The sequence below is a fragment of the Python bivittatus genome, unplaced genomic scaffold, assembly GCF_059951505.1.
Source record: "Python bivittatus isolate LINGU-HERP-01145 unplaced genomic scaffold, Pbiv_v1 ctg000350_np1212, whole genome shotgun sequence".
Classification (NCBI taxonomy): domain Eukaryota; kingdom Metazoa; phylum Chordata; class Lepidosauria; order Squamata; family Pythonidae; genus Python; species Python bivittatus.
Window position 1 is genome coordinate 28514965 of NW_028277074.1, and position 27442 is coordinate 28542406.

Genomic DNA, 27442 nt, shown 5'->3' on the forward strand with positions numbered 1-27442 from the left:
GAGTAGCGGAGGGCGGAGTTTCCCACGAGGCGCAGGAAATAGGCTAAAGGTTTGGGGGTGGGCGAGTGCCTCTGAGTCGGCTGATCACATGCCCCTGACGTGTCCGATGCTCTCCAGCGTTAACTCGATCTTTGCTGGCTGTCGCAATCTCAGGTTGCCAAACGTTGGGGAAAGAGCCGTGAAAGGAATCTAGAACGGTCTCTGGGCGTTCTTCTGCCTGTTACGAAACAACCTGTCACTCCAGCCCGTCGGGAGGCAACGCGATCTCCATTTCCCGGTGCTGAAACGTGCATGGAGAAGAATGCAAATCTTTGCAGGTTTGCCTGGCAATAATGATTGCCACTCAACTCAGTAGGAGTTACTTTTCCCGGTAAACAGGCAAGGAATTATATTTTAATTCCTGACATGTCACCAAGGGTTGAAGTTTATCAGTTATCTATAATCTTGGATATAAGCGTACTCCTTTTTTAAAGCATGCCATCAAGAATCGTTAAACAAAGAATCAGAATTTGGTGTTTAAAAATTAAACAGTTGGCAGCACTTAATGTTTCTGAGGATAGTATTTCTTCAGCAGAATGCAATCCCCCGTAAAAACCTGTCCCCAGTCAGCCGCCTCTAATCCCTGGAGCAAGATTTTGGCAGACCTTTACTATGAACCATTTCCGAGCTAAAAGAGGTATTTTAGCAATGAGAAATGAGTTTTAACTGAACTTACTCCTAGACAGGTGGGTTTAGGAGCTGCAAATTCAGGATGCAATCCTATAATTGCCCTAGAAATTACACATATTTATAGATTTGTATTATATATAAATTAAGAAAACAGCCTGGTAGAGTTCTTAAGGAATAATTTCAGTCCCAGCATGTGAAAGAGCACGGGCTATTCAACCAACTGATGTGATAAATCCTAAAAGAGAAACTACAGGGTAACTAAACATGCAGGTACTGCAAAACTCTTAAAACTATTCCAGATATTGCTGCATGTTGAGAATACCAGGTACTGTTGAGTTAACTTTGACTGTGGTGCATACTGAAAATCAGAGCACCATCACTTTCTACCTTTGTACCTTTGTTTAAACAAGTGAAGTCATTCTGAGGACAAGGGTATGCTTAATTAACACAGACAATAAGGCTTTTTATTTCTTTTTTGAGAACACACAAGTGCAATCAAAACTAGACATGTTCAAACAAAATGCTGTTCAGAATTGCTTCAGTTCCTTGTTCCTACTTAGAAATGTTTCCTAAGTGCCTAAGAAGAAGCATTTGATATTTTAGGTAAATCAAGGGCAGTACAATGGTGAGGTAGCTAAACAGGAAACTAACTTGAATTAGTCAGCCCCATGTTTTACTGATTTAGCAAGAGCATTTGTTTCCTACACAGAACATAGAATTTTAGCATTTTTAAAATTCCATCGCTGTGATTACATCTTTAAATCCTAAGCCAGACTAATTATAGCATTTTACCATTGTTCAAAGCTTTCTATTCAAGTTTCAAAGAAAACAGTGCAATTGTAAACAAAGCTTTATATCAGGGATTTTCACAGAATCTTCTACTCAATGCTATGTCCCTACATATATCTACTACAGAAGTAATGGATACTTGTAACATGTTCTGTATTCTAAACTATATGACAGAGTACTGTAGAGCTTTAAAATGCCCTATTTTTCTTGCATCAGCATTTACTGTATATGGCACCAATAAAGATGTAGTGTGGCATAATCCTCTGGTCAAAGAACCTCAATCATTCTTTACATAATCATAGTTTGAGGAATAATTTTCATATGAAATGAGCATTAAGATTATTTCAATTTGTAGCTGACACTGCATTTCTGTTTTATAGAGCAAAAATACTGTAGAGTTCTTGGGGTTCTCTGAGCCTAGTAGTTTTCTTGCAGATGTTTCATTACCCAACTAGGTAACATCTTCAGTGCTAGAAGGAAGTGGGATTTGTTCTCTGTTTATATACAATAGTTAGCCCTGTCAGTGTTAGAGGGGGTGTTATTTTTTTTCTTGGAAGTTCCTAGAGGAGGCTGTTGTTTACTGTTTGATTGTCTGAGTTGGTAGTTCCTTGAGGAGGGTATTGTTTTCTGCTTGACTGTCTGGTGTTAATCCTGGTGTTAATCCCAGTTTATCTGGGATGTTGATTGCTGGCGAGGAGGTGTTCTGGTCTTTTTATTTCCTTTTTATTGTCTCTCTTGAATGGTGTGTAAATGTTGTTTATGTGCCTGTTGATGGCTGACTTGTCTGAATACCAAGCTTCCAGGAATTCCCTTGTGTTTTTGGATTTAGCTTGATCTAAGATGCTGACAGTTTCCCAGTTGAAACTATGGTTGAGTCTGTCCATGTGTTGTTAGATTAAGGAGTTTTCATTGTGTCTTCTGACTGCTAGTTGGTGTTCATGAATGCACTTTGCTAGTCTTCTGCCTGTTTGTCCTACATAGTGGTTGTTACCGTCCTTACACTATATGTTGTAGATGACTCCTATTTTTCTTCTTGGGCTAATGGGTCTTTTGGTTTGCTTAAGATGTTTTGGAGGGCTTTAGTTGGTTTGTGTGCTACAGAGATGCCATGTGGTTGTAATAGTCTGTTGGTAGTTTCTAAGACATTTCTGATGTATGGCAGTGTTACTCTTTTCATAGCTTGTGTTGGTTGTGCTGTAGTAGGTTGAGTGGTCAGGCACTTTTTGATAAAGTTGTGTGGGTATCCATTTTGTTGGAAGATCTTATATAGGTAGTCTGTTTCCTTTTTCTGCTGTTCTGGGTTGCTGCAGTGTGTTTGTGCTTATTTGAATAATGTTCTTATATAGCTCCTCTTGTGGGAGGTTGGGTTGTTACTTTGGTAATGGAGCACTTGGTTAGTGTGGGTTGTTTTTCAATAGACTTGTGTTTCTAATTTGCTGTCATTTCCTCTGCTGATGTGGATATCCAGGAAGGGTAGTGTGTTGTTGTTTTCTTGTTCCCTTGTGAATTTTGTTCCTTCGAAGATTTTATTGATTGTTTCATGTGCCTTTTCTAGTTGTTCCTTTTTTTATTACAACAAAGGTGTTGTCTATATACCGAATCTATATTTTTGGTTGTATGTGTGGAAGTGCTAGAGTTTCTAGACGCTGCATTACAATCTCTGCTATGAGTCCTGAGAGTGGTGGTCCCATGAGTGTTCCTCTGATTTCTTGGTATGTTTGTGCTTCCAGAAAATCAAAGACTTAAAAATAGATGAAGATGAAATTATGGTTTCATTCGATGTCACAGCATTCTTTACATCCAGAACTAGAGAAAGAATCCATGGCAGCAGTACTGCACAACACACCCAACCTAACCAAATATACTAAGATAGAAATACCCAGAATCATGGACCTCATCAACCTCTGCTTCACTACCTATTTTCAGTTTGATGGACAAATATACTAACAAATCAGAGGAACACCCTGCGTTCAACAGTTCAACCCTGAGCTACAAATATTCTCTTAACATGCCTATAAGCATTGACTGAGTTGTTTGGATAAGGTGTTAGTAATGAAGAAATCATTGTAGACATTAAAAAGTCATTCTCATACTTCATTTGTGTTTCCTAGGCCACATAGTCCAACTGTGTGTTCCTCCTTACTAATTCCTACTTCGGCATTTCAGATCCGATTATGAACAGCTTGCTTTGTTTGCATTTTCGATCAATTTCACCTGTATTAGTGTATTTGAAACCCAAACAGTTTTATATAGCTCTTGAACAATATTGCATAGGTAAAGAATCTGAAGTAAATAGAAGTGGTAAAGTACAATAGCTAATATTTAATATTAACTAGACAACCCGTGACCCGTTGGGTGATCATTTCAGATATGTTTTCTTATCTAAACAGAGAAACAGAATGACCATGGGTGGGCAAAAAAGCAGTGGGAGTGGGAGTGACTTCTGACTTCCTGCTCCTTCCCCACTGAATTTGCTTGTGGGAAGCTAGCATGGAGTGTCAGTGCTCATGATCGAGTTTAGACTTCCTTCCGGCTTCCCCATTGACTTGTGAGAAACTGTCAGGAAGCATTGTAAATGATGATCATGTGACCATGGCAGTGTGGTGGCACTGAAGTGGTGGCAGCATGGCAGTGCTGAAGCAGCCACAAATTTGCCAAATTTCGGGATGGCATTTTGGACACATTCTGTAAATGCATTCTGTTAGCCCATTTGAGGTTCCTTGGGTGAAAAATTGTTGTCCTATGATGCACTGTTTTTCCCAATTGAAGGTTACAAACAGACAAACACAAGAGTTTTAGTAGCATATAGATGAATTTTACTCAATCTGAAGTCTATTTACTCCCATTTATGTTAATGACACTTTGTCCATAATAGTCAAACTATCAGCAAAAGCAATTGGTTTCTTAGTCAAATCCATATGTAGTCAACCCTGTTATTTAAAAGTAGAAACAATTTGAAATAAACTAATAGAGAAAGTATAAAATGTTTCTAGACTGGAATGTTTCTTGAGGACTAGGGATAAAGATAGTCCACTATATTTGATAGCCTTAAAAATGAAGGCTTTTAGTAAATCTGCAGTTCATTTTTGGGTTCATATTTCATTGTAAATATTAAGGTTGTTGGAAAAACCTCTAGCTATCTACAGGCAGTTCCCAGGTTAAGAATATTCAATTTATGGACAACTCATACTTACAAACAGGCTGCCTATTACTAAAAATGGTGGACTGTATTCTCTTTCCTCAAGCAGATGAACTGGTGAAGCTACACAATGTTTTCATAAACTGCTGAAGCTGCGTGTTTTTAATACATAGTCTGTTTTCAGCAGATTTCAGTGGTTCATGAAAACATTGTGCGGCTTCAGCGGTTCATTATTGGCTCGAGGAAGGAGAATGCCATCCACCATTTTTAGTAATAGGCAGTTCATTTGTAAGTACGACTTCCAACTTACATACAAATTCGACTTAAAGACAGACTTAGGAACAGATTGCATTCTTAACCCGGGGACTGCCTGTGCATACCTATTTAGGTATTATTTATTTATTTAGGTATTATGCATTTACTGTACATTCTTTTTCAATGATGAATTTTATTTGATTTGTGAAATGCAGTAACAGATTTCCTACATAATTCAAGACCTTGGAGATTCACAAAAAGTAAGAAACATTAATACTTCAGTTTTGATACCTACCCCATTTGTTCATACAGTATGCCCAAGGATTTAAGTCAGAAAAAAGAAGACAGAACCATTGCTATAACACCCTAGTGTTACGCTCCTATTGTGATATGCCAGTGACCTGTTTGTGCTAACAGCCTCAATGTTAAGCCTGAAATATTATTTTGTTTTGGCATAATTTTAAAGAGTAGGACTCCTTCATCCCTTATCATCTTTAGATCTTCACATTTCACACTTTCTTTCAATTTTTCAGAAGAATAAAGTTCTCCATGAAGTTGATAGTTAACCACAGACAATGATAAACGTATAAAGATGGTATCAGACCCAGAAAAGATGCCAGACAGGAAACTGTACTCAACCACCAATTACCAGTAGGGAAAAGTAGCATCACATGTGTATGCAAATTGAGAAGTGGAAGAAGAGGGCAAAGGAAGAACATCAGAATGGTTTATATATGGATAGTTGGTGAAGAACTAATAAGGAGATGGGCTGAAGCAACAGAAGAGAGGATGCTGTATCCTAAAGGTTTTAAGAATTGTATCCATAAAAAGGTATGTTTAGCCTGTTGGTTCTATCCAGCAAATTATCTCTACCCATAACATCTGAAAGAAAAGTTCAAGATTACCACGCTGAGACTTTGAACTTAAAGTCTCCTAGGAAGTTCTCTAAGAACTTTTCCTAATCCCTGTCTTCTTTCCTTTTCCTTTTCCCTTATCTTCCTCTTTTTCCTAGTTTTAGATTAAGATATGAATCAAGTGACAACTTTCAATGCTTAACTGTAATTTCTTATTTAACCAAGTTAAAAAAAATAATGTAAAAGTTTAACTTGCTGTAATTTGTAAACTGAATACTCATCATTTACCCAAATGAACATACAAGGAATAAGGCAACATTTTGCATATTTGTAGCATGGCCACATTTGAGAGAATGAAACCAAAAAATTAATAAATAGCACAATTTTGATAAATACCAAAATAAATAAATAAATCAGAATAATCAGGAAGAGATACTCCTGGAATTGAGGACTGACTGACAAGTTCAGCTGCTAAATGTGGATATCAAATGGACATCAGTGGTAATGTTAGTAGCCTGAGTGCTGATCCCAGTGTATAACCTACTGACAGGTTAAAGAAGTTAAATGTTAGAACACATTATAAGAGTGGGATCTAATGATGGGTTAAAGTGGTAAAATGTGGAAAGATGTTCCCAGAATGAATGGTTGGCTGACAGTATAGGATACCAAGTTACAGTTGATGGTTCTACAACATGTGTGTATGAATGAAGAAGTGTGATTGTGCAGAAACCCACTTGGCCTATTTAAGCACAACAGTGTAATGGACAGAGATTAATTTATTTGCTTCACCCAGCATACAGAAAATAAGTAGCCACTTTAGAGACCTGATGAAATTCTTGTAGTATAGAATAAGAGCAAACTTGAGCAAATAATGTATTTAGGACATCTGGGACATCTTTGAGCAGATGTTTCACACAATTTAGTTCTTTACTTTAAATGTTTACTTTTACTTCTTTTTTTGTTGTTCAGTTGTTAAGTCGTGTCCGACTCTTTGTGACCCCATGAACCATATCACGCCAGGCCTTCCTGTCCTTCACTGCCTCCCTGAGTTTGCTCAGTTTCATGCTCATTTCTTCAGTGATGCTATCTAACCATCTCATCCTCTGCTGTCCCCTTCTCCTTTTGCCTTCAATCTTTCCCAGCATCAGGGTTTTTTCCAAAGAGTCCTCTCTTCACATTAGGTGACCAAAGTATCTGAGCTTGAGCTTGAGCTTCATTATCAAGCTCAAACTTCTTTTTTACTTCAAAGTAAATGTCTTTACTTCTTTTGCAATCATTTTTACAAACCTACTAACCAGATATAGAGTATAGTGCATTCTGTATTTCAGAGTGAACTTACTAACCAGGTATATTTCAGTCTTTTTTCCAGTATCATAAAATAAAATGTGCACATGAAGTAGACATCAGCTGTAGTTCTATTCTCATTTTTCTACTGTCATTAAACACAATCCCTCAATGTCACTATTATGGAATTTCTAAAAATGAACTCTCTTCCCTTATCTGTTATAAAAATTGTGATGAAATATTTCAACTTGAAGAATCCATATTAATTCATTACAACTCATTCCTTTACTTTCTTCCCATGAAAGTAGTAAAAACACTGTATTATCTTATATCTTATACTGTGCTCAGCTTCAGCTTAACCTCTGGGCACTCACATTTTTGCCTTAATTCTATTTCACTCATGCTGGGGACAACACTGGAGATCTATTAAAATGGATAATAAGGTCATTACATTTTGAAATATAATTTTATTTCCTCCAACTGAAGGAATTAAAATAATAGAAATGCAAATATGGAAATAAATTCTACTAGTGGGATGTAATAATGTCATGTCAGATTTGAAATCTCATGTTTTATAGTAAGGAAGCAATAGAACAAGGCAATTATGAGCAGCAGGAAATTGAAATGTAGAAGAGGATTCTTGAGAAGGAATAGAGAACTATAGTTAATCATCAGATTTTGAGCAGCAATAAATGGAAGAATGTATGTGTTTTAATAGGGTGGGATATTAAAAAAGAATAATTAAAATCAACAATATTTTAATTTTAAATTGCAATCTAGACTGATTTGTCAAGGTATCTCAATCCCCCCCCCAGTCATTCCTTAATTTATGAAATAATGTGTTACCCCATCATTCAACTTACAATAAATTATTTTCCTGTACATGTTCCTTGTCTCTGGCTATTGTTTTTCCTTGCTTTCCCCATTGTACAGTTCTCTTCTGTCACTTTTGTCTGGCCTCCTGCTATGCTTTTGATTGTTAGCCTAATTGAATGACAGACAGAAAAGCTCTGTTTTTAATTTTTCTTTAGTGTTATATGCTTATTAAATAGATGTCCTTTATTGGGAGGTCAGTTTCTGGAGGACAGACCCGAAACTTACTGAATAGCATGCAAAAAAATAAATAAACCTGTGCCTGTCCACATTTTATGCCAATTTAACAATATATAGGGGAGGGGAAAAGAGAGAGATGGAAGTTGTGATCCACCAATTTATTAAAATAATACAATGGAGGTTCATCTTTTGGATGGCAGAAGAATGTGGAGGACCTGGAAGATGCACAAGATTCAGATGACAGGAAGAAGATACAAGGCTCAGTTAAAAAAACAGCTGCAAAAATGGATGGATCAGTAGTTTTTGTAAGGGGAAACTTATTGGGATAAGAGATTTGTGTGACTCTGAAACTCTTATCACTTCATAAGGTGGTTATAACTACTGCTGAGGGAAGAAATACACATATCTTATTTAATAACCTGTCTCAGTCATCTGTCTCTATTAAAAATTCCTAGCCAGTTTCTAATCTTCAGAAATTCTAGTTCAGTAGGTTAGAAAACACATTCACTAGCAGTTCTACTGCTTATAGTACTGCTTGCTTTTGAATGCTGTTAAGGTTGCATCAAAAAAAGATAGGAGGTGCATCAAACTGATTAATTTGTTTGGCCGGTGCTTCATAGAAAGCTGAACCAGGTCTTTAGACTGATCCAACTGGACTCTTTTTGCATTCTGTACACATGCAGCCCAATCTTGTTAATACTGAAATAATTAAATCCGACTGACTTATGCTTACTTCCAAATAAAAGAATAAATGTTTGTGTTCTTGATATTACAAAAATATCTCTTCAATGAGATATGTTGATAGCTAGAAACAACTATTCTCAATTTCCATTGATAGAGTAACAAAAGTTGAATGGAAAGTTGCAATATTTTTCCTTGCTTTAAAGGGACAAGAACAAACTTAGTCATCAACAATATACACCTGAAATAAAAGTTACTTAACTGTGATTTCAGTTAAATCTACCTGCACAGAGAGCTGGTGATAATAGTTGTATGACCTTTGCTCCAGAATACCTTGCTTCATGTATAATTTTTCCCAATTCATTTCTTATTCTTTGAAACTGATCAGAACTGCTGCGCAACTATATTATTAATTAAAACTAATATATTATAAAACATAGCGTAAAATTATTGTTTAAAACTACAGCTGCTCTTAATAATTCAGAATTCTTGTCCATTTAGGCTGAAATTTGAAAAGACCAGAAATACTGTACTAAATGCCACAGAAATGCCGTTTGAATTGAACAGAAAAGGAGAATTGAAAATTGCTTTATCTTTTATCTGTTATCACATCAGCCTTGAAGCAACTTAGAATTCAGTTTTATAATATAGGGACTTTGAGCATTGACTGATTATGTGCTATCCAGTCATTTTTGACTCCTAGTGACCACATAGATAGATTTCATGACGACCTATCCCTAAACCGTTCTCTGAAGTCTCCCAACTGTGCACTCACTGCCACTGTAACTGAGTCCATCCACCTTGCTGCTGGTTGTCCTCTTTCATTCTTTCCCAGCATTAGAGCCATCTCTGAGAAATGCACAGATTACCTCTGGCCATTCCCACAATGGTGCAGTCAGGATTATGGTGGCTGCAGTCAGAATGAAAGCTTGAGGAAAGTTGAATGCTCCAAACAACACAATGGGATAGCAACACGAGCCTCATAGAAGTGCCCTGTTTCTTTCAACAGTTTTTGAAGTTGGCTTACTTCTAAATAACTTAGCTGTCTGAGGTAATTTTTGCAACAATCAGCTAAAAGAACAAAATATGGTCTACAAGAAGTGGAAAAGTGCTTTCTAATTCAGTCTTTTTTCTATATACTCATAAATCACTGTCATGCTTTCATTAGGATTTACTCAGATGTGTGAAAAGAATTGCAGTGTTACAAAGCTGGTTTATGATACTGCTGAATGAAAGACATCTTCTAATTAGATAATGAACAGCCTTGGCAACAGTGACTCATTCCCTCATTACCAAGCACTTAGACCACTGTAACATGTTCTACATGGGGCTGCCTAATTACCTTTGGACATTATCAAGAAAGTGCAGCTGGTACAAAATGTGGCAACCAAGATTTTGGCCGGTGAGTACTGCTCATGTAATACGACACCAATTTTTCAGCAGCTGTATTGGTTTGCAATAGGTTTCAGAGTGCTGGTTTAGACATATAAAGCTTGGCTATAGAGTACTTTAGAGGCCATTTTCTCTATGTAAAATCTGCCTGTTTCATCCATGAAGGAAGGGAAGGATGTTTAGAGTCCTCTCCCTGTGAGATAGTAAGGGGACATGGAACACCTTGCTTCCAGATGTATCCTGTGTTTCCTCCTTATTTACTTTCTGAAAAGCTGTGAATGTGGTGATTGATATTGAAAATTTTATCTGACACTTTGCAGTGACTGGATTGTAGAAGCACACATGAAATCTAGCGAACATATATGTTTAGTACACAATAAATTAAACCTTGATATCATGGAATCATATTTTACCATTGCATCAGTAAAGAGTTAAATCAATGGCTGAGAGAGCAGTTTTCATAAAGCCTACTACTGGGATCTGGTATGGAAATATCTTTCCAACAATACATAAGAATATTTTTTTGCAATAATCCAGGTACACTAGATCAAAATTCTTTATAGGTAGATCAATTCCAACATTTAGGGATCTAATTTAATATCACATTAGCAACTTTAAATCTAATCTCCTTACTAAAACTTTATCAACAGTATTGAAGTTATCCTGCCAATGTGGAATAACGGGAGAACATGATGAAATTGTTTGTGTTAATGTACAATCTAATCTAATCTATTCTAATCTACTGCAACAAAGAAAGGTATAAAAATCAAATCTTTATAAATAACCATTGAAGACTCCAGTATAACTACTAGAATGCGTGCCTGTGGAAAGTGCTGCCTGAGAGTCCCCAGGCTAATGAAGTGCAAAAACAGAGGGGAGTCTGTACACTTCCTTGGGGCTGCCCTCCTATCAACCTATTAAAACTTGCACCATCACTCCTAGTTTTCCTAGTATTAAAAACATGACTTTTTAAGTGTGCTTTTAAGTTCTAGGTGAGAATGGGAGATGTTTCTGAATTGCAATGCATCTGGCTACTTCTGTATTATAAGATGTTTTAGTTTTTATGATTATTTGTCTATCCAATTTATATGGGCACTCATTTCACAAGAAGTGACCCTGGGTGGCGTACAGCAAAAAATGTAAAAACAATAGATATGTCAAAAGCAATCAAATTAAAAAGTTTTTAAAAAGCATAAAACACACAAGGGATTAGATCAGCAAGGGAGCCACCTCAAGGTTTCACCGGTCCCCTGAGATCCCCAGGCCACATGACATAGCCAGGTCTAGAGGGACTTCTGGAAAATAGGTAGTGATGGAGATGACCTCACTTCGGGGGGGGGGGGAGAATGTTCTAGAAGGTGGGTGCAACAAATGGTATTATGATCATGTTAAATATATATTGATAGTATTCAGTATTATTTGCTGTATTTCATAATTCTGATTGTTTTGGAATTATTGTAATGTGTTGTACATATTGAAAGCCAGTGTGGTGTAGTGGTTAAGGTGCTGGATTAAAGAGGGGAGACCCACGTTCTAGTCCTCCCATAGGCCCAGAAGCTGGCTGGCTGACTTTGGGGTAATCACTCACTTTCAGCCCTAGATTGGGAAGATGAACCAGTGTGATATATTATAGTTCGTAACCTTTAATGAAGAGGCGTTTCATCTTGCTGCAGATACATATGACATAATAAGAATAAAAATATTTTGTTATATGCCACTTAGACTTGCACAATAGAATTGGTTCAGAAGAAAATAAAAAATAAACAATCTTAAGATAATAAATAAATAAATAAATAAATAAATAAATATCTTAAGATTGTAAGAAACAAAAGAGATGACCTTTTGTTGCTGTCAATTTGTGGCCTGAGTGGGGTTGGAAGGACTTTGATTTAAAAGTAAACCAGACTTTAAAAATTTGAAAGAATTAGTTACCTATGTTTGACAGACAGATCCTTGTTTTCACTCAAAATTCTCTTTGGTTTAATTTGCTCTCACTGACAATTTGCTATCTAGTTTTCATTGTGAAAGATGGAGTTCAAATACTGAACTCACAAATAAATTGTACATGTTCATCTCAGATGTTTCTACCTTTTTTCAGAAATCAAGGAAAAACAATTACATTATTTAACAGAATTCTTATTTAATATATCTGAACTTTATCAGTTGCTCATATAACTCTCACAAGCTATTCATATAGAATAGAATCTCAACAAAGTAAATCATTGCTATAATACTTGATAATCTTTGAACTTTGCTTACGTTAGGATAGAAATGGGTTACCTACATGTTAAGAAACATGTATCTTATAGGTCAAATGGTAGAACATGCTGTTTATTGTCTTGCTTTAATGACTTCTGTTTTATTATATTTGCTGCACCTACATTAATATATTACACAAAATATCAATTATATACTTCATTGATAATGCTTTTATTTTCCCAGAATAGCATACTGTAAGAAAATAACTCAAAAGGCGGGGTTGAATGTATGTCAGGACACTGCATGTACCATCGTATTAGTATTATTTAGCTTGGCTTTCAAGGTCATCTCTAGATTAGTGATCCTACCTTGCATAAAATAGCATAAAGAAGCTTGAGACAAAACTGGATTTTGGCTAAACCTGTGGCATACTGGCCAAAATGTACCAAAACTGATTTATGCTGTCTTTAACGTAAAGAAGGAATGTTGCATATAGCATTAATATTACTAAGGCTGGTAAGCTAGTTTTCTGTACCTTTTCTATCTTACTAAACAATTTTATGTGAAAGTCTTGACTGACCAGCTATGAGGGCAGTAGAAGTCAACATCTATTTGTCCATCTGATCGTTGGATAATTCTGTGTGTGTGTATCTAAGAGCAGGAATTTAATTTGAACAATGATTAGGAAAGCAGGTTTTATAACTGTAACAGAAAAGAGATTTATTTGCAAGAAATACATTTTGGAAGAAGGAAGGGCACTTCCTACGAGGAGAAGAGTCAACATGAGCTCTATGCATCTATGCCTGTGTAGAAAACAGAAGGAAGTGACCTCAGATTAGCAATATTTTAGACGAAGAGCAAGCAAAGTGATATACAAAGATGGGACAGAGAATTGACAGAGAGTTGATCTTTAACTCTGTTATCTGTAGTCCACTGCTTTCTTGTTAGTACGTCATGAGTTGTTAAAGAGCCAGTGCCACTGAACGATCTGACAATCACTCAGGACCAGATGAAGGTCAACTGATGCCCTAAGCACAGTGCAAACTCTCATGCCATGAGATGGAAACAAATCTGAGACACCTACAAATCAAACTTTTAATCTTCAGACACTCATCATGCCAAAGAAAACATTTTTTAAACAATGCAGATTAAAATTAAACACAGCAGATAAGGATAATTACACAAAAAATGAGTAAAGTTTAGTGTGGGAGTGAAAGAGTTAAGAGCATGATAGCTAAGAAGAAAAACTCTGTGGTGCCTCCCTTCCCTTGGTGCCCTAATTATGTGGTTATTTTGCTTAATTTATTAATTTATTAAATTTATGAGGCCATCTCATACAAAGTGACTCTGGGCAGCGTGCAATAAAACCAACTATTAAAACTGAATATAAAAATCAATTAAATGATTAAATAATCAGCATAAGTACAAACAAGATTGTGAAAAGGTTAACTAAGATGTCATATGTGGTGCAACCAATGTACAGGCTGTCTGCTGTCAGGGTATCCCCAGGCCTTATGGGAAAAAAAAACAACCACATTTTGAGGGCTTTCCAAAAGGCCATAAGGAGCTAACCTTACCTCAGGGGGGATGATGTTCAGAGGGCAGGTGCCATGTAGCAAAGGCTCATCTCCTGTTTCCTGTCAGATGGAACCCCTTAGCAGACCGGACCTGCAACATGCCTCTCCTGCTGGATCTGATGGGATGGCTAGAAATAATTGGGGGGAGGCGATCACTCAGATAATCTGGCCCCATGTCATGTAGGGCTTTAAAGGTCCAAACCAGCACCTTGAATTGTACTTGGAAGCAAACCGAGAACCAAATTAACATATAAGAAATCAAGATAGTTGTGTTGGAAAATGGAATGAACAACAGCAGTTATACATAAATGGGAAAAAAAAAACCAGGGTAAGTGGATGAATGTGTGTACGTTGATGAAATATTTACTAACAATGGGAAAATGAATAAATATTAATATGTTCAATTTCCTTTAATTTAATTGATTTAGGTGCCATCCGAGTTCAAATGGCTTTGTGTGACTCATAATTCAACAAAAGAATGCAAGACAGTACAATTCAAAAACAACCAGCAAAAAGGTAAGAAAGCAAATAAAAAAAAAATACAACCCACAAAATGATGAATCTGGCCAAAAACATAACTCATAAGGGCTCCAACCACTCTGATCCAAGGCCTGGGAAAAGAGCCAGGCTTTCAAGGCCCTCCGGAATGCTATCAAGCTGGGAGCCATCCAGATTTCAGGGGGGACACGATTCTAGAGGGAAGGCACCATGATAGAGAAGATGCACCTCCTGCATCCTGAAAGATAACACTGTTTAATTAAGAGACCCAAAGCTTGCCAACGCTGTTACTTGTATTGGCTGGGCAGATGCTACGGAAGATAGTCCTATGCCACATAGGGCTTTATAGGCCATAACCGTCACTTTGAACTGCACTTGGAAGCAGACTGGTAACCAATGCAGCTCATGGAACAGAGGTTTCACATGAGCATGCCATCACTACCTGCACCCCTGCATTTTGGAGTTGAAACTTCTGAGTGATCTGCAAGGCCAGCCCCATGTATAACACATTGCAGTCAAGTGGTGAGGAGACTAGGGCATGAGTGACTGTCTGAAGGACCTCCTGATCTAGGAAAGGGTACCATTGGTGTACCAGATGAGGCTGTGCAAAGGGCTTTTTGTTCAAAGTTGCCACCTGCTCATTCAACAGGAGCTGTGAGTCCAAAAAGATCCCCAGATTGATCAGATGCTGATAGAAAGATAGTAGGTAAGATATTGTCTTTCAGAATAAACATTTAATGAAAGAAGCAAAATGATGCTTTATGAGTATACTTCTGCCAACATCATTATATTGATATTTGTACATGAGAACATTCTTCTGCCCACTTTGTTATTATGTTATTTCAGGAGGCACATAAAAGTAACTTGAATGAAGCAGGAATGGGATATGTGTAGTAAAAAAAATTAGGGTTTAGGATAAAAAATGAATGTGTGATAAATAAGTACAAAAGTGAGTGGCTGGTATAAAAGAAGAATGTTGAGGTCAGATAGAGAAAATGAATGAGATGGAATCACAAAACAAATACATTAGGGAAGACTGGGTTGGTTCAGATGAAAGGAAAAACCATGTAAGTTGTAGTTGGATGGAGTTGATCAAATCCTCAAAAGAGTGGTGAGAAGTTTAAAGAATAAAAGGCAATGCATGAAGCAGTGTATGGACATACTGGAAGCAAAGATGGCTTGTAAGGGTAGAAATATATGGAGAAGTATAGTGAATGGTGGTAGTGTAGACTAAATTTACTTTTTTTATTTCATGCCTTTAATTTATTTTGCTTAGTGTTTATTATTTTTATCCTGTGCTTTGCATAATATTGTTTAACCTGAAAAGCAATGGTTTGATGTATGTATGTATGTATGTGTATGTACTGTATGTATGTACGTATGAAAACAAATCAGTACAGTAGTAAATGTAAAACTAAGAGCACACATTTTGTTTATCACTAGGTGGCTCCAATCATCTAGTTATCTCATAATATATCCTTATAATCAGTTATCATGCTAAACCAATGTTTCATGAATTTATTTACAACTAATTTAATGCATACCATTTAAAAATTAACTGTTTGTATACTCAATATATTTTTGTTTGTTTCCTGTTATGCTTAACAGTACATTCTGGAAGAAATACATATTCTACATGCAATTCTGGTTACAAAGTCAGAGGTGGCTAAGGAATTCATGGTCACTATGGCCACCATTTGACTTGACCCAGATTATTGAAGGCTCAACACATAGCAGAAGAGACATTTGATCTGGTTTGGGTCTCAAAACAGTGGCAATGTGATCTAGAGGTAAGAAAGTTACTATTACTTTCTCTAATCATATGCAACATCTACATTATATGAAATCACAGGGCAAGGTCCTATACTAGCATGGAATTAAAGCATTATCAATATAATGATGATATTCAGTTGTATATTTCTACCCTTGGTTTACCAAGTAATGCTCCCAATGTTCTTTTCCAGTGTCTGGAGGTTACATGGATCTGGATGGAGAAGATCAAGCTTTGGCTTAATCCTAGCAACAACAATCCTATTCAAGCTATGGATTTTAAGAACTACCGGATCTGGGAATTTTTGTCATTAATTCTGGATGGGATAGTACTCCATGAGACAGAACTAGTGTACAACTTGGGGGTCCTCTTGGACTCTTGCTCAAAGAGCAGGTAGCAGCCATGGCCAGGAGGGCCTTTCCACAAATCCATCTTGTGCACCAAATGTGCATATTCCTGGATTGGGAAGCCTTACACACAGTTAGTCATGCCTTAGTCACCTCTCATCTGGACTATTGTAATGTGCTTTTCATGGGGCTGCCTTTGAAGACCACTTGGAAGTTACCAGTGATCCAGAATGCAGCAGTGCCTGTAGTTATGGGCATACCATGGTATATCCATGCAAAACCAATATTTCACGAGCTACACTGTCCTCCCAGTAGGCTACTGCATGCAATTGAAGCGCTGACTATTATCTAAAAAGCCCTTTATAATACAGCACTGGGTTATTTGTCGGACCATCTGTATTTGATCATTTCTGCCTTTCCCATAAGATTCAGCAGGATGGGCATGTTCATGTCTCCTAAGAAGCAGTACCTTGTGATGGGACTCAAGGGATGTGCCTTCTCTGTCACAGCATCTGCCCTGTGAAACTGCATACCCCCTGAGATGGGGATGGCCCCGACTCTGGTGGCCTTTTGTAAAACCTGTCTTTTCCCTCAGTATTGAGCAAGGACATTAGATGACCCTATACTGTAAGGGTTAAAATAGCAGGTGTGGTTGGCCTTGGATGTGATTGTTTTTCTTTCTTCTTTTTGTTCTCTTTTAGTTATATTTAATCCAGTATGAGCCACCCAGTTTTGCAACTGCAAGTTGGGCAGCCGTAAAAATTGATTGATTTAAGTAAATAGATAAATAAATGAAGCCAGGTGGGGGAATTCAGCTGCACTTCTTATATCCACGAGGAGCTTGTTTTATATATTAAAGACATTTTATAGCATTCATGAGTTTCCCTAAGGAAGCCTTGGAATTTTAATTTTATGAACCTGACAAAAATCAGTTTGTATATTCAGCAGACATTCAAGAAAGTTTCTGTGTGTTGATTTTGTGCATCTCAGTGCACTTCTGCAGAATACTTATGGCTATATACTTGAATATATATTGATACGTATCCCAGCAGGCAAGAACCCTGGAAAGGGAATGGGAAAAGCATCTGCAAGAACTATGCATATTGTAGCCATACCTGGAACTCCCAAGGTCTATATATCTGAAAGAATATAAAGATTTTTGTAAAAATATAATTTTGATATAATTTTTACCCAAAGCAATGTAAGAGGAGGGCAGCCACTGAACTAAACAAAAGAGGGATGTAGGAATCCTAAGTGCCAATTAAAAAAAAGTCCACAAACACACCAGTCAGCAAGCTATTCCAGAAGGGCCCTTGAAAAAGGAATAGATTTTCTGAAAAGTGTTTGGCTTTTTAAAAAAATTTTTTATTGGCGCATGGGATTCCTTCCTCTCTTGTTTATGTAAAGCAATGGCAACATAAATTACTCCAACAGTCTAAGCCAGCTAGGGATGAATAAATCATATTTGACTGTCTTGGCTACCAAAACTTACTTTTGGTGAAATGCCCAGCCACCAAAGATTGTCCACTCCTGGTTGATAGGGTAATTAGGTAAATTTACCTTAAAATGTGAAGCAAACAAATTTTTCTCCCATTCCTAGTTTCTGCATGGTTATTTTTCAAGGTATCATGTCAAAAACTCATAGACCCTATGAGAAATATTGATAGGATCGTAGCAGCAAAAAAGCAGAGCATTAAATTCCATCTTGCTCTTCTGCTACCTTTTCCATATGCCATTAATTTTACATTCCCCTTCCCCCAGCACACACACACGTTTGTGTGTGTGTGTGTGTGTGTGTAACGTAGCATGAAATCAAAGAAACAAGAATTAAACAGGTTTCAATAAGATGTTTAATACAAGAACTGAGGTAAAGTACAGGATTTTGGAAACTGGTAGGAACTTCAGACCCTCTTTTATTAGCGAGTTCACTCAGGTGGAGTTTCCTTGTGCTGCTGCTTATGAGATAAACTCATCTTCCCTCTGAAGTCGACGTCTAACATTCTTCATGTTTCTTTCTCAGCCTCCTCACAGTCTGTCAAATAAACCCAGGCCGGTATAAAATAAACCAAAATAAAGATAACAGTAACACATAAATAATGTAAAAAATCTTTAAAACCATTAAGCCATATCATAAAGCACTATCACAAATATTAAGAGGCATTCTAACTGGTCTGAGATAAACGATAGTGGTGATGTTGTGATTGATGATGATGGTGGTTCCCCCCAGATGTAATACTGATGCCAATCCATTGTGTTTCCAAAATTATACCCAAAGTTATCTTAAAAGGTTGGGGAGTATTCTTTTGGTCGTTATACTGTAACCCTCTTCATGTACAAATGGCTGATTTGGGTTTTTGTTTGTTTTTATGCCATCTTAAAGTTTTTCAAGTACTGTGGATATAGCAAAGAAAAAAAATAAGCATGTTTGATAAGAAGCAGTCGATCTCCATTACTAAAGACAGTGGAATAACATTTCGGTTGCAGCAGCGACTTAATATTTAAGTTCACGTTAAAAGAAAATGAGAAATCTTTATCATTCTTGCATAAAGGGTTAACAAATTATTTCATTTTCTCCTGTAAGGATCTAAGCTTCCTGGCTCATATAAGAAGTCTGTCAGTGTTTCCTTCCAGGATGCATTTTTACTTTCCCAATTTAATCTTCAGCTCTGGTATTCCCTGGAGATCTTTCATCCAAGTACTAACCTAGAACCAACCAACCAACCAATCAATCAATCAAAGTTTATTGCAGTCTTGAACCAGTACAAGGATGATGCCCTGTGAAAGTATACATGTTGTTGTTGTTTAGTCGTTAAGTCGTGTCCGACTCTTCGTGACCCCATGAACCATATTGCGCCAGGCCTTCCTGTCCTTCACTGCCTCCCTGAGTTTGCTCAGTTTCATGCTCATTGCTTCAGTGATGCTATCTAACCATCTCATCCTCTGCCGTCCTCTTCTCCTTTTGCCTTCAATCTTTCCCAGCATCAGGGTCTTCTCCAAAGAGATCTCTCTTCGCATTAGGTGACCAAAGTATCTGAGCTTGAGCTTCATTATCGATCCTTCCAATGAGCAATCAGGGTTGATTTCCTTTAAGATTGACTGGTTTGACCTCCTAGCAGTCCAGGGGACTCTCAAGAGTCTTCTCCAGCACCACAGTTCAAAGGCATCAATTCTTCGGCGCTCACCCTTCTTTATGGTCCAGCTCTCACAGCCATACATTACTACTGGAAAAACCATAGCTTTGACTATGCGGATCTTTGTCGGCAAGGTGACGTCTCTGCTTTTTAATATGCTATCTAGGCTTGCCATAGCTTTCCTCCCAAGGAGCAAGCGTCTTTTAATTTCATGGCTGCAGTCTCCATCTGCGGTGATCTTGGAGCCCAAATAAATGAAGTCTGTTACTGCTTCCATTTCTACCCCTTCTATTTGCCAGGAATTGATGGGTCCAGATGCCATGATCTTAGTTTTTTTAATGTTGAGTTTCAAGCCAGCTTTCACACTCTCCTCTTTCACCCTCATCAAGAGGCTCTTTAGTTCTTCTTCACTTTCTGCCATTAGGGTGGTATCGTCCGCATATCTGAGGTTGTTGATGATTCTCCCTGCAATCTTAATTCCGGCTTGTGATTCTTCCAGCCTGGCATTTCTCATGATGTACTCTGCATATAGGTTAAATAAGCAGGGTGACAATATACAGCCTTGTCGTACACCTTTCCCTATTTTGAACCAATTGGTTGTTCCATGACCGGTTCTAACTGTTGTCCCGCATACAGATTTCTCAGGAGACAGGTAAGGTGGTCTGGTACTCCCATCTCTTTAAGAATTTGCCACAGTTGAGAGGGCGGAGCTGGCGTCGCGGCGATACGGCGGGCGATCCTGGGCTCCCAGGATCGCAGCCGATATCTCCTCTCCCGGACGGTCCCGATGGACCTAAGCCGTCCCGTAGAGATGGCGATCGCAAAGGGCGCGTCCCGCGGATCTCAGGGATGCCGCAAGTCCCAGATTGATCCCGGGAGAAGCTCTTGAAGCCGGCGGAGGAGAGCCAGCCAAAATGGCTGCGAAAGCCGGGACAGCTCCAAAGGAAGAAGGAAGAGAGGGGTGTCAACTGGGTGAGATGGACTTTTACTATTCAACTATTCTTAGAGAACACCTTAAGTAACTTAAAGAGATTTTTAAAAGTGAAGAAAAGTGGATTAAGCAGCGAGATTGAGCCTTATAAAAAAAGGGGCGAAATTTTTTTTTTCTTTTCAACTTTCCCTTTTTAGTGGAATTGGCAAGATGTTTTTCTCTTAAAAAAATATATTTTTAACTGGATTGGCTTTTTCTTTTTAATACTCAATAACTCTTTATCTTAAGCCTTTTTTTTGACTAAGATTTCTTTATTGTTATAAGAAATTTATACTTTTTGATTTTGAAATGGGGAAAGTGGAGTTAAGAGAAAGTAAATGAAAGAAAGTTGCACTGCCATCTAGAGGCTCGACATAGTGCTTTTTTTCTTCCATTGTGACGCATGCTCAAGGACCCTGTGCTTTCTAAAAAGATAGTGGGATGTGCATGTTTATACAGGTGCCATCCGTAACTATAAATAAGAAAGTGGAGTTGAAAGCGATTTTGAAAATATCAAGATGGAAAGTTTGAGCTAGTCACAAGAGCCCTGATTAGTGGCAGTAGCTCTTCTTTCTGCTAGAAGCTCTGCTTTGCTCTCCATTCCCCCCTCAGTTGGATTTTTTTTAAAGAGACTTAGTCTTTTCCCTCCTCTTCTTTTTTTTTTTTTCTTCTCCTCTTGCTTTTTTTTTTTTTTCTTATTTTTGGCAAGAACAAAGATAAAGAATCCTTTGATTCAATAAAGGTTTATCAAGATAATAAATTATACGAGAAACACAATGCAGAAAAAGATCTTTAAACTATTGAGGATGACTATAAAAAACTGGAAGAAGAGCTGCAGAAATTCCCGCAAAAAAAAAAAGAAAAAAAGATATTAAAGCTAAAATGGACTTAATTAAACATAAAACGGGATCAATGGAAAAGGAAGAAATAGTATAAGAAATCAGAAACATTAAACAGAATTATTGTGAGGCCTATAAACTGAGAATTAAAAGGGTTAATCAACTGATAAATGAAGAGGGACAGACTTGTTCTTGGCACTGAGGGTGAGAAAAAGATTATATAAGATTATAATGGAAAATCGTACTAAGAGAATGCACAAAAAGAAGAAGTAAAACAATATTGAAAGAAACTACTTCAGATGTTTAAAGAAAAAACGAGGGGAATACAACAATGATGGAACTGACAGAAGCTTCAAAAAGCAGAATGTTTGAAAGGACATTTATTATTGCTTTCTTTTATCCAATAATATAGAAAAAGGAATAAACAGCTAGATATTTTGGGATATTGAATGAAAAGGGTGAACTCAAAATTATGCAAGCGCTGGAATAAAGTATAAATCTGAGATATATAGTTAAAAATTGTATTTGATTGTAAATGTTTCAAGAGATTAGACTAACATTTATACATGGTTGAATATAGTAACATATAGATTTTAAACTAGAGACATTTTTGTTGAAACATGTAGTGAAGAATCTGGTTAGAACTGTAATCCGGTTAGAACTGTAACTGATATTGTAACTGATACTGGTTAGAACTGTAACATTTAAGAATTGGAAAAATTAAAAAGTACTTATGCAGGAGGAAGTTATTGAAAATTATGGAATGTGCAGAGATGAGTTAAATTGAGATTTGAAATTAGAGCAAGAAGATAAGTAATTTTATATGATACTGAGAAAATATAGTAATGTAATGGATTTGGAAATTTTATAATAGAAATTTGATATTATTATATATATACACATATAATCGATAGATGAAAATGTATTACTAATCCTATTGAAAGTTAAAATTTCTTGTAATAAATGATTCTATAGATTAGCTATGAATGATTAATAATTGTTAATTGATAAGTATACAAGTATATTTTGAATAGATGATATGAGAATTTAAGATTATGAAAGGGGCACCAACGAGTTGGTAACTGGTTGACACACGGTATAAAATGGAAGATGCTTTTTTTTATGCCTTTTTATGTTTTTGTTTGTTTATGTATGTTCTGTGTTTGTTGTAAAAATAAAAAAATATTAAAAAAAAAAAAGAATTTGCCACAGTTTGTTGTGATCGACACAATCAAAGGCTTTTGCATAGTCAATGAAGCAGAAGTAGATATTTTTCTGGAACTCTCGTGCTTTCTCCATGATCCAGCGAATGTTGGCGATTTGATCTCTAGTTCCTCTGCCTCTTCGAAACCCAGCTTGTACATCCGGTAGTTCTCGGTTCATGTATTGCTGAAGCCTAGCTTGTAGGATTTTGAGCATAACCTTGCTAGCATGTGAAATGAGTGCAATTGTGCGATAGTTTGAGCATTCTTTGGCATTGCCCTTCTTTGGAATTGGAACATAAACTGACCTTTTCCAATCCCGTGGCCACTGTTGCGTTTTCCAAACTTGCTGGCATATTGAGTGCAGCACTTTAACACCATCATCTTTTAGTATTTTAAATAACTCAGCTGGAATACTGTCATCTCCACTAGCTTTGTTGTTAGCAATGCTTCCTAAGGCCCACTTAACTTCACTCTCTAGGATGTCTGGCTCAAGGTCAGTGACCACACCAGTATGGACTTCGGGGACATTAAAATCTTTCTTGTATAGTTCTTCGTGTGTATTCTTGCCACCTCTTCTTAATCTCTTCTGCTTCTGTTAGGTCCCTGCCTTTTTTGTCCTTTATCATGCCCATCTTTGCACTAAACGTTCCTTTCATATCTCCAATTTTCTTGTAGAGATCTCTAGTCTTCCCCATTCTATTGTTTTCCTCGATTTCTTTGCATTGTTCATTTAAGAAGGCCTTCTTATCTCTCCTTGCTATTCTCTGGAAATCTGCATTCAGTTGCTTATATCTTTCCCTTTCACTTTTGCTTTTCGCATTCCTTCTTTCCACAGCTATTTGTAAAGCCTCATCAGACAGCCATTTTGCTTTCTTGCATTTCTTTTTCTTTGGGATGGTTTTAGTTGCTGCCTCCTGTACAATGTTACGGACCTCCGTCCATAGTTCTTCAGGCACTCTGTCTACCAAATCTAATCCTCTAAATCTATTTATCACCTTCACTGTGTACTCACAAGGAATATGATCTAAGTCATACCTGAGTGGTCTAGTGGTTTTCCCTACATTCTTCAATTTAAGCCTAAATTTTGCAGTACGAAGCTCATGATCTGAGCCACAGTCAGCTCCTGGTCTTGTTTTTGCTGTCTGTATAGAGCTTCTCCATCTTTGGCTGCAAAGTATATAATCAATCTGGTTTCGGTATTGACCATCTGGTGATGTCCATGTGTAGAGTCGTCTCTTGTGTTGTTGGAAAAGAGTGTTTGCTATGACTAGCTTGTTCTCTTGACAGAACTCTATTAGCCTTTGCCCTGCTTCATTTTGTACTCCAAGGCAAACTTGCCTGTTATTCCGATTACTCCTTGACTTCCTACTTTAGCATTCCAATCCCCTATGATGAGAAGGACATCTTTTTTTGGTGCTAGTTCTAGAAGATGTTGTAGGTCTTCATAGAAGCAGTCAACCTCAGCTTCTTCAGCATCAGTGGTTGGGGCATAGACTTGGATGACTGTGATATTGAATGGTTTGCCTTGGATACGCACTGAGATCATTCTGTCGTTTTTGAGGTTGTACCCCATTACTTTCCGACTCTCTTATTGACTATGAGTGCAACTCCATTTCTTCTAAGGGTTTCTTGCCCACAGTAGTAGATATAATGGTCACCCGAATTAAATTCACCCATTCCTGTCCATTTCAGTTCGCTGATTCCCAAGATGTCGATGTTCAGTGTTGTCATCTCATGTTTGACCACATCCAGCTTGCCTTGGTTCATCGATCTTACATTCCAGGTACCTATACAATATTGTTCTTTACAGCATCGGACCTTCTTTTCGCTTCCAGATACATCCACAGCTGAACGTCCTTTTGGCTTTGGCCTAGCCGCTTCACTCTTTCTGGAGCTACTTGGAATTGCCCTCCGCTCTTCCCCAGTAGCATATTGGTCACCTTCCGACCTGAGGGGCTCATCTTCCGGCGTCATATCTTTTAGCCTTTTAACATTGTCCATGGGGTTTTCTTGGCAAGGATACTGGACTGGGTTGCCATTTCCTTCTCCAGTGGACCACATTTTGTCAGAACTCTCTGTCATGACCTGTCCGTCTTGGGTGGCCCTGCACAGTATAGCTCATGGCTTCACTGAGTTACACAAGCCCCTTCGCCACGACAAGGCAGTGATCCATGAAGGGGAAAGTATACATAGTCTGTCTTAAAATGACAGCGACCTAAAATAAAATTAAAAATTAAAATTAAATTAAAATGCATTTATAAAACTATCTAACTAAACTCTGTGGGTACAATCTAAGGTGCAGTCTGTACTAGGTGAAAATATAGTCACTGAGATTATGTTAAATATAAAATATAAAATGTAAGTATCTAAAATTACCACTATGTTAATATATAAAAATTTAAATGTTGACCAGATGCTGCCACCTGCTGAGAGTCAACACTTCCTGTCATGGCCCAAAAGCCCTGTCCTAAGAGATCAGAGGAATGCCTTCTGCCAGGAGGGAATTTTCCACTGCTTTAGTCCTGGGGTGGGGGTGGGGGACACAGACTCTCTCCAGCCAAGTTTCTGCACTTATGGAAACAGGTTCAAGAATTTAGCAATTTTCTATCATGATTAAACCTACCTGTTACGATGCCTTTATTTACAGGCTATTCTTCTGAGCAATATTGCTTCCCGTCCATTGTTAAGGTGAGGAAGATACTGTATTATTAGTTCAGTGTCTTCTGCATCAGTCAACCCTTGATACTAAGTACTAATAATATTATCCAGTGCTTCTCAGCTACCCTGCAATCAGTTTTTAGTAGAAATCAGTAATAATTATTCTATTAGCTAATTAGTTATCAGTTATTGTAGTCATGACCCCCAAGAGGGTCACAAGACACCTTACTGATTTTTTAAACCAATTTCTAGTCCACCCAACTCTGAAAATGGCTCTGGGTGACTAACAAAATTACAAACAAAAAGAAATAACCGTCCCTGACTCTGACACACACCCACATACTAACAAACTTCCTGAAAGAACAAATGGGGGGGGGGGGGAATCCTACATCATCCCCATTAAATTTAATAGTAATTTAAGAGAAGCTGATTTAAGGTAGGGAAATACTTTTTTTTTCTTTTTTTCCTGACACTGGTAAATGAGAATAGCTGTTTTCAGAATAAAACCAAGATTCCAGGAATTATCCCAGAGTAAGTAAGCTTATCCTTCCCATTGGAAATACTGTTTTCAATTGTACTGGATTTTCTACTCTTTGTTTATTATGAAACATTTTTATTTGTAAAATTGTTTCATAAAATATAATTGCTGTATTTTTGTTTTATCTGATATGTAACATAAACTTTAATTACTAAAGTAAGTAGTACATTTCTTGCTTGATCCAATTAAATCTTTAGTTTTATTCATGGGAGAGGCCTGTACAAGTTTTTCATTTTAAGAGTCATGAGACTGCAAAGTTTGAAAACTCCTGACTAATAACCTGGTTGACAACTAAGTTTAAAAATACTCTTATGAGGACAACTTAAGTTAATAAACCTATTCTGTCAGCAGAAGCTTATATCTGAATAAACACAACCTCACTGGCCACAAACTTCTAACAGAATTATAATTGCTCAGTGTAGTTCATTAGTGATAATTAAATACATACTTTGAGCAACTGAAGTGTGTAGCAGAATGGCTCTTACATAAGAGTTCAGTTGAAAACATTTCACCCTGAGGAACATATGGACTGAAGCATCATTGGCCAGTGTCTTGGTCTGGGAAAAAATGTTGAGTGGATAATAATAACTGATAGATCATAGATTCCAACAGAATTCAAAGCAAAATATTATATCCAGGCTCAGTTAGTTGAATGTACGTGCGAATTGCCATTCAAAAGTAGAACTGATTCCCTCTACCACCTTCTAAACAGCAAGAAAATTCATGCCAATTAACGACTTTTAATCTGATAATGCAGCACAAATATTGCAACTTGGAAAAACCAGGTAAGTAGCTTGCTTGCTTGCTTTATTTATTTATTTACATTTATTTATATGCATCCATCCATCCATCTTACAAAGTACCATAATCATTCAAGCAACTGGCATCAATGTGCAACATACTAAAATATTCAAACATACAGGAAACAGCAGCAAACAATAAAACTCTATATTACTCTATCAGGGAAAGAAAGATCGAAACTGAAGGAATACATCACTGCATATGTTGAAACAGTAATGTTGAGCAACAGCAGAGTTGAGGCCACACAGACTTCAGTGGGGATGATACTATCCCACAGGGCGCTATTGAGTTCTTTGACTTAAATGCAGATACATTGACCAATTCAAATAACTGATACTCAATATAATGATTATATGACTTAGACCCAGTTTTGCAAAACAATGACAAGGAGCAGCTGTTCAGTTAGTTGTTTCTAATCTTATCTATAGATGCCATAAAGTTGGGATCTTTCATATGAATTCTACCAGAAAACTACTGCTGGTTCCTCAAAGGAAGAGAAATTATTTTTGCCTGTGTATTTATCAGTCACAGTGGTTCTGGATAAATCTGATCCTGAATTGGATATGGCACATGAAATTTATAAATAATGTTATTAGAAGCCTGAAACTAAAAAAAGCAATAGCAGTTTCATCTGGTCATACCTTACATTTTTGTTTTAAGCCAACACCCTTTCAATGCTACTTTCTGTTCTGCCATCCTGCAGAGTTTCTTATTCTTAGTAACTGGGGGTTAGAAATATTGTCCAAGGAGTAAATACTTACCACAGGACAATAAATTATTTTAATAACATAC

The 27442-nt window shown here is 37.1% G+C and overlaps 1 long non-coding RNA gene across 4 annotated transcripts; it reads left to right on the forward strand.

Moving 5' to 3' along the window:
• The first annotated feature begins 60 nt into the window (after nucleotides 1-60).
• Nucleotides 61-26053, forward strand: LOC112540908 (uncharacterized). 4 transcript variants are annotated; one of them, XR_015796818.1, is made up of 7 exons: nucleotides 61-370; nucleotides 5386-5683; nucleotides 9893-10126; nucleotides 14321-14408; nucleotides 15040-15096; nucleotides 15999-16180; nucleotides 16355-26053. It is a non-coding gene; the product is annotated as an uncharacterized LOC112540908 (long non-coding RNA). The 4 variants fall into 4 exon arrangements; XR_015796819.1 differs by lacking the exon at nucleotides 5386-5683 and having other exon boundaries at nucleotides 63-317; XR_003084945.2 differs by lacking the exons at nucleotides 5386-5683; nucleotides 9893-10126 and having other exon boundaries at nucleotides 66-370.
• Nucleotides 26054-27442: the final 1389 nt, after the last annotated feature.